At 32.7% G+C, this 10,765-nt stretch overlaps 1 pseudogene; it reads left to right on the top strand.

Moving 5' to 3' along the window:
* The first annotated feature begins 8,880 nt into the window (after positions 1-8,880).
* LOC111175241 (oligosaccharyltransferase complex subunit OSTC pseudogene) lies at positions 8,881-9,563 on the top strand (annotated as a pseudogene).
* The last annotated feature ends 1,202 nt before the right edge of the window (positions 9,564-10,765 follow it).

The following is a 10,765-nucleotide window of genomic DNA, read 5'->3' as shown; positions in this document are numbered from 1 at the left end:
AGATAATCTCAGCCCTAGCTGAAGCCTTCACTGCAGGCTGCTAAAGACCCTGAGCCAGAGAACACAGTGAAGTAACACCTGGATTCCTGGGGCACTGAAACTGTGATAATAAATGTTGTTTTGAGTTACTAAGTTTGGGTTAATTTATTACACAAGAATAAGTAACACTGGAGAGTTGTATATAGCATTCTTCTGCTGTTCTAATTTCTACTGGTTGCACATTTTTATTCCCTCTCTAGTTACTATTCTGTCTCTCTTCTTTTCCCTTGAGCAAGTTTCAGAGGTGTCCTTAATCTTTACTCTTTCTTTCTTTTATATCATCTTCAAAGAACCAGATATCAGATTTATCAGTCTTTATGTGATTTATTTATAATATCACTTATTAATTTATTATATATTCTAAAATTTTAAGGTATGAGACAAATTTCTATTTCCTTGAAATTTTAAGATTTCCTGTGGCAAGGTTTAGAGATTATTTTTGCATTTATCCCATGGATATGAAAACAAAAGTTACATCCTTTAATTCTTTAAAGACAATTTCTAAATATATATGACTAAACTGAGTTTCTGTAACTAAATTACTCTATAACCTCACAGTCTACTAAGTATTTCTTAATATTAAAGAGATAAATTATACTCCCTGCCATAATTTCATTCATACAAAATTCTCCTTGCATTTTTAATAAATGTGTCTTTATGTAATTAGTTGCTGTAGAGTTTGATGACGTTTGTATGTTTACCATTTATCATTATCTAATTGACATTTTTTGTCCTATTTGTAGTATTAATCATAAATTTCTTCTTGTCTAGTATATATTTTTCCAGTTCTTGGTTCTGTATTAGTTAGATCAGGCTGCCATAATAAAATACCATCAACTGAGTGGCTTAAACAACAGAAACTTTTTCCTCATAGTTCTGGAGGCTGGCAGATTTGGTTTCTGGTGAGAGCCTTCTCACTGGCTTACAGAGAAATTGACCTTTCAACAAGTCCTCATTGGCTTTTCTTGGGGCTTTCAAGCAGAGGGAAAGAGATCTCTCTCTTTTTCACTTCTTATAAAGCCACTAATCCCATCATGAAGACTCTACCTTTTTCACCTAACCTAACTTTGATTATCTTCTAAAGGCCCTATCTCCAAATACCATCACAGTTGGTTGGCAGAGGAGGGGGTTAGGGCTTCAACATATGAATTTTGGGGGAATACAGATTTCAGTCCATAACAATTCCCAAACTTTTTTTAAATCACATTATTTTAAACTTACTTCTAATAAGCAGCATGAGTAAAGTTCTTAAATCAGTCTGTCTCTTTTTAAACAGAAGTTAATTAAGTCTTTAAAGAAAGAAAATATGATTTAATAATTGCATATTATATTTTTCAGAAAAGTTGATAGGGTCTGTAATAAAGACAGTAGAACAACAAGAGTGAAAAGAAAAGGCAAGTGGCAATAATCTTGCACAAGTTATTTAGTACCAACTGGTCAGACAATACAATGAAATTAATCTTTCTAGTTCTTTATGTAAACATGCATTCTCTTCATCTGTTTACCCTTAGAGCAGGAAATATTTCCATTGAATATTCATACTTTGGGAAAATTTATAAAACTTTTCAAGTTCTGCTTTGATATCATCTTTTCTATGAAAGTTGTGTTTTAATTAATAAAAATATTTCAACTGCTTTTATGGTTAATATTAATTTTATTGAAGTAAAACTAAATGATATATTCTATTTCATTTCTACTTTAAAAATCATGGAGCTGTCATTATGACTTAATGAATTGTCAATATTTTCTCAAAAATATTTTTATGCAAAATTTTAAAATTAAAGATTCAATATAACATACATAATTTTATATTTAATAATATATTAACATTTGCCATGTCTGCTTTATCGATTTATGTCTACAGTTTTAAATATAAATATACATATATATATATACAAAGATGAACAGTATAGCAATCACATATGTAAGTATTGCTGTTTATTTGAAATTTGTTTGAAAACATTTTGAAAAAATCTTAATACTTCACCACTAAGCATGCATCTATTTTTAAAGAGTATATTATCCTCCATTCACATTATCAAATCTAAAACAACTTAAGACTTATTTCTTAAAATTATTTCATATCATGAACATCTTAAATGTCCCCAAATGTACCACTGTGATATATCAATTATATGTCTTCAAACAGGTTCACTTATTACACTTGTTCCTACATTTTATTAACCTCACTTTTCTAAAAACTAACATTGAAGTAAAGAGACACAGATGGTTTATTTGATTGAAAAATGGCACATGTTCTCTATTTGTATGATTATTTTCTCACAGTATTATTTAACATCTTTCTATATTCCCTATATTTCCTGTAGTCTGGAAGTCAGTGTGGTATAATCTAAAGGACTGAGTGGATACAGGGTAAACATTTCTGGTTACAGAACTTCATAGATGATGCTAAGCACTTTGTGTTGAATCACATCAGAGGGGACTTGATACCAGGGCATCTCACTTTTAGTAAAGCTAAATTGAACAGCATTAAAAAAATTATTTATTTATATGCTCTAGACACAAGTTCCTTATTTGATATGCTATTTGCAAATTTTTTTTTCTCATTTTGTGCATTATCTTTTTACTTTCTTTAAATTTTTTAAATTTTCTTTAATTTTTTTTTTAATTATTTCTTTATTTATTTTTGGCTGTGTTTGGTCTTTGTTGTTGCATGTGGGCTTTCTCTAGTTGCGGTGAACAGGGGCTTCTCTTCGTTGCGATGTGCCGGCTTCTCATTGTGGTGGCTTCTCTCACTGCGGTGGCTTCTCTCACTGCAGAGTATGGGCTCCAAGCATGTGGGCTCTAGTTGTGGCTCACGGGCTCCATAGCACAGGCCCAGCAATTGTGGCACATGAGCCCAGCTGCTCCGTGGCACGTAGGATCTTCCTGGACCAGGGCTCGAACCTGTGTCCCCTGCATTGGCAGGTGGATTCTTAACCACTGTGCCACCAGGAAAGCCCTCTTTTTACTTTCTTGATAGTATCTTTGCTTTTTAAATTTTAGTGAAATCCAATTATCTGTTTTTCCCGAGGTCATTTGTGCTTTGGGGTATGATATATAAGAAAATATTCCCTAATCCAAGGACACAGAGATTTACTCCTATTTCTTTTCCTAGGAGTTTTATGTATTCACCTTTTAATATTAGAATGAGGATACACTTGGAATTAATTTTTATATATATTAGTGTGTGTTGGGTATCCAACTTTATTGTTTTGCACATATGTATCCAGTTGTCCATGCATCATTTGTTGAAAAGACTGCTATTTTCTTATTGAACTGTCTTGCCACCCTTGTCAAAAATCAGTTGACCATTTATCAAAGTTAATTTCTGGGCTCTCAATTTCATTCCATTTATCTACATGTCTGTCTTTAGGTGCCTCTCATACTGTGTTGATCACAGCTTTGTAGTAAAGTTTGAAATAGGAAATTGTGAATCCTTTAACATTGCTCTTCTTTATCTAGATTATTATGCCTATCCTGGGTTCTTTACAACTCCATATGAATTTTGGAATTAGCTTATTATTTTCTTCAAAAAAAAGCTGGGATTTTAATAGGCATTATGTTGGCTCTATAGATCAATTTGGAACATATTGCCATCTTAACGATATTGTCTTTTGCTATTTTAGATGGAATTGATTTCTTAAATCCTTCAGATTTTTCTTTGCTTGCTTATAGATTACAATTCATTTGAATCTTAAATCATGCAAATTTGATTAGCTAGTTTAATAATTAGAATAGTTTTTAATGAATTCCTGAGAATTTTCTATATAAAAGATCACATTCTGTGCAAATTAAGATAGTTTTACTTCTTTTATTCCAACCTGGATGCTTTTGTTTCTTTTTCTTGCCCAATAACACTGGTTAGAATATCCAGTACAATTTTAATTGTTTAACAGTAGTGGTAAGAGTCACTTAGATTTTTCCTGACCTTAGAAGAAAGTATTCAGTTTTTGATCATTAAATATGATGATAGTTGTATGATTTTTTATAACTGTACTTTATCAGGTTGAAGAAATTCACTTCTATTCCTAGTCTGTTGAGAATTTTTTATCATGAAATAGAGTTGGATTTTGTAAAATGTGTTTTGACATCTATTGAGAAGATTATGTGTTTTTTGTCTTTGTTATATTAGTATTTTGTATTACACTAATTGATTTTTGGAGGTTAAACTAACCTTGCAATCATGCAATTAATCCCACTGGTTATCATGTATAATCCTTTTTATGTGTTGGTGAATTTAGTTGGCTAGTATTTTGTTGAGGATTTTTGCATCTATTTTCATAAGAGATATTGGTCTGTACGTTTCATGTTATGTGGTATTTTTACCTGCTTTTGGTTTCTGGGTAAAATGGCTTCATAGAATGAATTAGAGACTGGATGTCAGCAAGATGATAGGCTAGGAGGTCCCAGCACTCACCTCCTCCAGAAAAACAATAAAAAAAACACCTACACACCAATGAAAATAACTTGAATGGACTAAGGTATTATCTCTGTTGAATGTCTCATTTTGTTAGTGTATCATTTTCTTGATTTCATTGAGTTGTCCATCAGTGTTCTCTCATTGCTTGCTGAGCTTCTTAAAATTAAAAAAAAAAATATTTGTCAGGCAATTTGTAGATCTCCATTACTTTGGGGTCAGTTACTGGACAATAATTGTGTTCCTTTGATGGTATCATGGTTCCTTGATTGTGTTTCCTGAAGTCTTGTTTTGTTGTCTTGCATTCAAAGAAGAAATCACCTCCTTCAGTCCTTACAGACAGGTTTCAAAAGAGACAGACCTTCACCAGTCAGCCAGACTATAGATTCTAGGAGTCTCTCAGAACTTTTCTATGCATGGACCCACTCCCCACTCCACTTCCTTCTTGGGGGAGAATCTTAGCATTGTATGCCTCCTCTGGATTCCACAAAACCAGGTTAGGTGCTGACAGTGTCCTGCTTATTTTCTTTAGGGAAGAGAACTGAGAAAGCTATATTTCATAAAATATTGGAAGTTTTCATTCTATATGTTCTGGATCAATTTAAGCATCATTGGGATTATCTGTTCCTTGAAGATGTGATAAAAGTCCACTGATACTTTTTATGTGTTGAGTGCAGTAACTCTGGTACTGTGATTTGTTCAATTTTTTTCCTTTGGAAATTGGTTAGCTTAAGTCTTTCATCTTAATTGTGGTGAAACTTTTGTAAATTATATTTTCCTAGAAAACCATTCATTTTATATATCTTTCTAAAATTATTTGGATGGAATTATTCAAAGTAGCCTCTCATGATATTTTTAAATACCCTCTATCTAAACTTAATTGGTCATTTCCTCTTTGTCATTTTTATTTAGTATATTGTAATTATTTCCTTTTATATGCATTAATTTAAGTAATGGTTAATCTGTTTTGCTTAGTTTTTTTTTTAAAGATGAAGCTTTGCAATTTATTTATTAGTCTATTTTTTCCTGTTTGTAACTCACTGATTTCTGCCTTTATAATTACTTCCTTCTTTCTACTATCTTAATTTTTATGCCTTAAAAACCCATACTCTTAGATACTTATTTATCTTTTCCTTTAGCCGATATAATTTACCCATTTCTTTAGCTGATATACTTAAGGCTATGAATTTTCCACTAACATGAATTGAGTTGTGTCAAGTATTTTCTCCCCTCCCTTTATTTTTGACCTTTAGAAATACTTTTTAGGGCGTGTCTTTTATTTACATGATAAATTGTGTTTGTTTTGTTAAACAATCTGCAATTTTTTTTTCCTTTAGATGAGTTACTCTATGTTAAATCAAAATGTGTCCTAGTAAATATTCAATTTTCCTTAATGTTTAAAATTTCTTCTGTTTTTAAACATATGTTTCAGTTTTGCTTTTCTTTAGATACTTAGTGAGGTTCTGGTAACAACTTCATATAATTCCCTTAGTCTCCCTTTTTTCCCCTTTTTTTCTCACATTTGGTTTGTAGTTATAAATGATATTTCTTTACTTTAATCTATTGTGTATATGATAATCAATACCTATTTGACTCTTCTTATTCTTTTTCCCATTTTTTCTCCCATGTTTTCTAAGTTGTGATATTTCTATTCAGACAGACCCTGCAACATTTACATGTTATCCTTCCACATTTTCTCCACCTTTGTTTGTCTCAGGTAGTCATTAAATATAGTCAGTGATCATCAGCAATATTTTGTCAAAGCATTTTCCTTAATCTCTCAGGTATATAGAGTCATTTGTTAAAAATAACAGGTAAAAATTATTGATAATTACTTTTTTGCTTGTTTTTCCTAGAATAACAGAAGCAGCCAAACCTGTGGTAGATGAGGTAGATGTCTTACTAGGTTTCCTAGATTTAAAGCTCACTTAAAAGTGCTTAAAAGTAAAGTGAAGTTTTAAAAATAAGGCATGCCCTTTATGTATTCTTTCTTTTCTTTATAGTTCAGAAGTGAACTATACTTTGCTGGTGTCTTTTTTCTCTTAAATCACCAAGGCTTTGTTGGAAACCTGTCATTGATACTTTCATCTAATCCTGAAACAGTTCTTCCATAAGACTATTACTTTTTGTTTTTTTACACTTCCCACGTCCCTTCCTTTCAATTCTGTTGTAGCTAGTGCTCTGACCCAGGAGGCCCTGGAATTATTCTGAGTATTTCTTCTCTCAAAATAGAATCCTCTCCATCCAGAAGTGACTTTAGTTGCTGGTATTTATGTTCTTCAGTATAACCACATTCTCCTTTCTTTGACACTATGCTTGCCTCTCTGTTTTGTTGTGAAATTCTTATGTGGAACCAAACTTGTTAGTCTTTGATGTTTATTTCCTAATGTATATATAAAATGAAAGCACATGGTTTCCATTATCTGTTACTCATGTTGTAGATTTGGGATGTTAGTAAATTTACTGGTATTCCTTTTTGGAAATACTCTAATTTGGAGGGTACATAGAGTTATTTGAATTGTAATAGTTATCTTTTCCTAACAGAGACCCTGCCATACAGAATATATTTAAATTTGGAAGGTAAAAGAGGAAAATTTGAGATTGCTAAGAGTTATAATCAATCAAGAAAGCAACAATTTAAAAGTCGAATTTTACACACCTAATAAGAGAAATGAATAGAAAAAGCAAAGTAGTTATGATCACTAGACTTTGATAAATCCCCCCAAATTTTAAATGTCATCTTCTCATCATAGATTAGTTTAGGTAGATAAGATTGAGGGAGGATTTAGAGAAACAAATAAAACAATAATGTTTGGAAATCTAGGGTTTCAACACCTAGTAAAACATTCATAATATCATTTATCTCATTTAAACTTTGTGCCTTTGATATCTATCTTGTCTAGTTATATTGTCACACGTTTCTTTTAAAACATATTTGTCAATTTTGTTTATCTTCTCAAAGAACCAGGTTTTAGTTTATTGATCTTTGCTATCATTTACTTCATTTATTTTTCATTTATTTCTGATCTGATATTTATGATTTCTTTCCTTCTGTTAATTTTGAGTTTTTTTGGTTCTTCTTTCTCTAATCACTTTAGGTGTAAGTTTAGGTTGTTTATATGAGATTTTTCTTGTTTCTTGAGGTAGGATTGTATTGCTATAAACTTCCCTCTTAGAACTGCTTTTGCTGCATCCCATAGGTTTTGGGTCATCGTGTATTCATTGTCATTTGTTGCTAGGTAGTTTTTGGCTTCCTCATTGATTTCTTCATTGATCCCTTGTTTATTTAGTAGTATACTGTTTAGCTTCCATGTGTTTGTATTTTTTACAGTTTTTTTTTCCTGTAATATATATCTAGTCTCATAGCATTGTGGTTGGAAAAGATACTTGATATGATTTCAACTTAAATTTACCAAGGCTTGATTTGTGACCCAAGATATGACCTATCTTAGAGAATGTTCCATGAGCACTTGAGAAGAAAGTGTATTCTGTTGCTTTTGGATGGGATGTCATAAATATCAATTAAGTCCATCTTGTTTAATGTATCATTTAAAGCTTTGGTTTCCTTATTTATTTTTATTTTGGATGATTTGTCCATTGGTGAAAGTGGGGTGTTAAGGTCCCCTACTATGATTATGTTACTGTCAAGTTCCCCTTTTATGGCTGTTAGCATTTGCCTTATGTATCGAGGTGCTCCTATGCTGGGTGCATAAATATTTACAATTATTATATCATCTTCTTGGATTGATCTCTTTATCGTTATGTAGTGTCCTTCTTTGTCTCTTATAATAGTCTTTATTTTAAAGGCTATTTTGTCTTATATGAGAATTGCTACTCCAGCTTTCTTTTGATTTCCATTTGCATGAACTATCATTTTCCATCCCCTCATTTTCAGTCTGAATGTGTCCCTAGGTCTGAAGTGGGTCTCTTGTAGACAACATATATATGGGTCTTGGTTTTGTATCCATTCAGCCAGTCAGTGTCTTTTGGTTGGAGCATTTAATCCATTTACATTTAACTTAATTATTGATATGTATGTTCCTATTACCATTTTCTTAATTGTTTTGGGTTTGTTATTGTAGGTATTTTCCTTCTCTTTTGTCTCCTGCTTTATCAAGAAATAAAGGGAGAAGACCCAAATTAATAGAATTAGAAATGAAAAAGAAGAGGTAACAACTGACTGCAGAAATACAAAGGATCATGAGAGATTACTACAAGCAACTGTATGCTAATAAAGAGGACAACCTGGAAGAAATGTAAATATTCTTAGAAAAGCACAACCTTCAGAGACTGAACCAGGAAGAAATAGAAAATATAAACAGACCATTCACAAGCACTGAACTTGAAACTCTGATTAAAAATCTTCCAACAGAGGGGACGTGTGGGACTGGCGGTCGACTGCTGCCCCTGCCGCCACCAACATGGAGAGTTTGTACTGAGTCCAATTCTTAGTGCTCGAATGTCCCAACCTGAAGCTGAAGAAGCCGCCCTGGGTGCACATGTCATCGGCCATGATGGTGTATGCTCTGGTGGTGGTGTCTTACTTCCTCATCACTGGAGGAATCATTTATGATGTTATCGTTGAACCTCCAAGTGTCGGCTCCATGACTGATGAACATGGACATCAGGGACCAGTAGCTTTCTTGGCCTACAGAGTAAATGAACAGTATATTATGGAAGGACTCACATCCAGCTTCCTGTTTACAATGGGAGGTTTAGTTTTCATAATCCTGGACCGATCCAATGCACCAAACATTCCAAAGCTCAATAGATTTCTCTTTTATTCATTGGATTCGTCTCTGTCCTATTGAGTTTTTTCATGGCTAGAGTATTCATGAGAATGAAACTGCCAGGCTATCTGATGGGTTAGAGTGCCATTTGAGAAGAAATTGGTGGATACTGAATTTGCTCCTGTTAATGAAGTTTTAAAGGCTGTACCAGTCCTCTGATATGAAATATGGAAAAGGATGAAAAGCAGCAGAAAAGAAACATCTAGTGAAAACATAGGAAATGTGTTATAGCTTGGACTAGAATGTCTTCTTGGTATCAGAGACAAGCTTATCAGCATTTTTTCCTGCTGGCCTATACTGACATACCAACAATATTAAGTGTCATTTTCTTCTTTTTTTTTATTTCTTAAAGAAAATATACTTCATTTCTACAACTATAATATTGAATATAGTGATTATTTTTTACAAACCCCTTAACATTTTTTGGAGATGACACTTCTGACCTTCAGAAATTAATGTAAAATCAGGAAGTGAGATCCCATAAGCTGAGAACTCTGGACAGCTGATCAGCTTTACCTGTGGTGCTTTGCCTTTAAACAGAGTGTGTGACAGTGCATCATTTCAGATATGTATGTAAGACTGTTACCTGAACAATAAGATGTATGAAAGGAACAGAAATAAATAATTTTTCTAATTAAAAAAAAAATCTTCCAACAAACAAAAGCTCAGGTCCAGATGGCTTCACAGGTGAATTCTATCAAACATTTAGAGAAGAGCTAACAGCTATTCTTCTCAAACACTTCCAAAATATAGCAGAGGGAGGAACTCTCCCAAACTCAGTCTATGAGGCCACCATCACCCTGATACCAAAACCAGACAAAGATGTCACAAAGAAAGAAAACTACAGGCCAATATCACTGATGAACATAGATGCAAAAATCCTCAACAAAATACTAGCAAACAGGATCCAACAACACATTAAAAGGATCACACACCATGACCAAGTGGGGTTTATCCCAGGAATGCAAGGATTATTCAATATACATAAGTCAATCAATGTGATAAACCATATTAAAAAACTGAAGGAAAAAAATATGATCATCTCAATAGATGCAGAAAAATCCTTTGACATAATTTAACACCCATTTATGATAAAAAACCCTCCAGAAAGTAGACATAGAGGAAACTTACCTCACCATAATAAAAGCTATATATGACAAACCCACATTGTTCTCAAGCTTGAAAAATTGAAAGCATTTCCACTAAGATTAGGAACAAGACAAGGTTGCCCACTCTCACCACTATTATTCAACATAGTTTTGGAAGTTTTAGCCACAGAAATTAGAGAAGAAAAAGAAATAAAAGGAATGCAAAACCAAAAAGAAGAAGTAAAACTGTCACTGTTTCCAGATGACATGATACTATACATAGAGAATCCTAAACATGCTACCAGAAATCTACTAGAGCTAATCAATGGATTTGGTAAAGTAGCAGGATACAAAATTAATGCACAGAACTCTCTTGCATTCTTATATACTAGTGATGAGAAACCTGAAAGACAAATTAAGGAAACACT

Source organism: Delphinapterus leucas, chromosome 4 (assembly GCF_059928025.1).
Source record: "Delphinapterus leucas isolate spDelLeu-1000000601 "Yukka" chromosome 4, BTC_Dleu_Yukka2, whole genome shotgun sequence".
In the NCBI taxonomy this organism is placed as follows: domain Eukaryota; kingdom Metazoa; phylum Chordata; class Mammalia; order Artiodactyla; family Monodontidae; genus Delphinapterus; species Delphinapterus leucas.
Note: the sequence above shows the minus strand (reverse complement) of the source record. Positions and strands in the feature narration are given on the sequence as shown.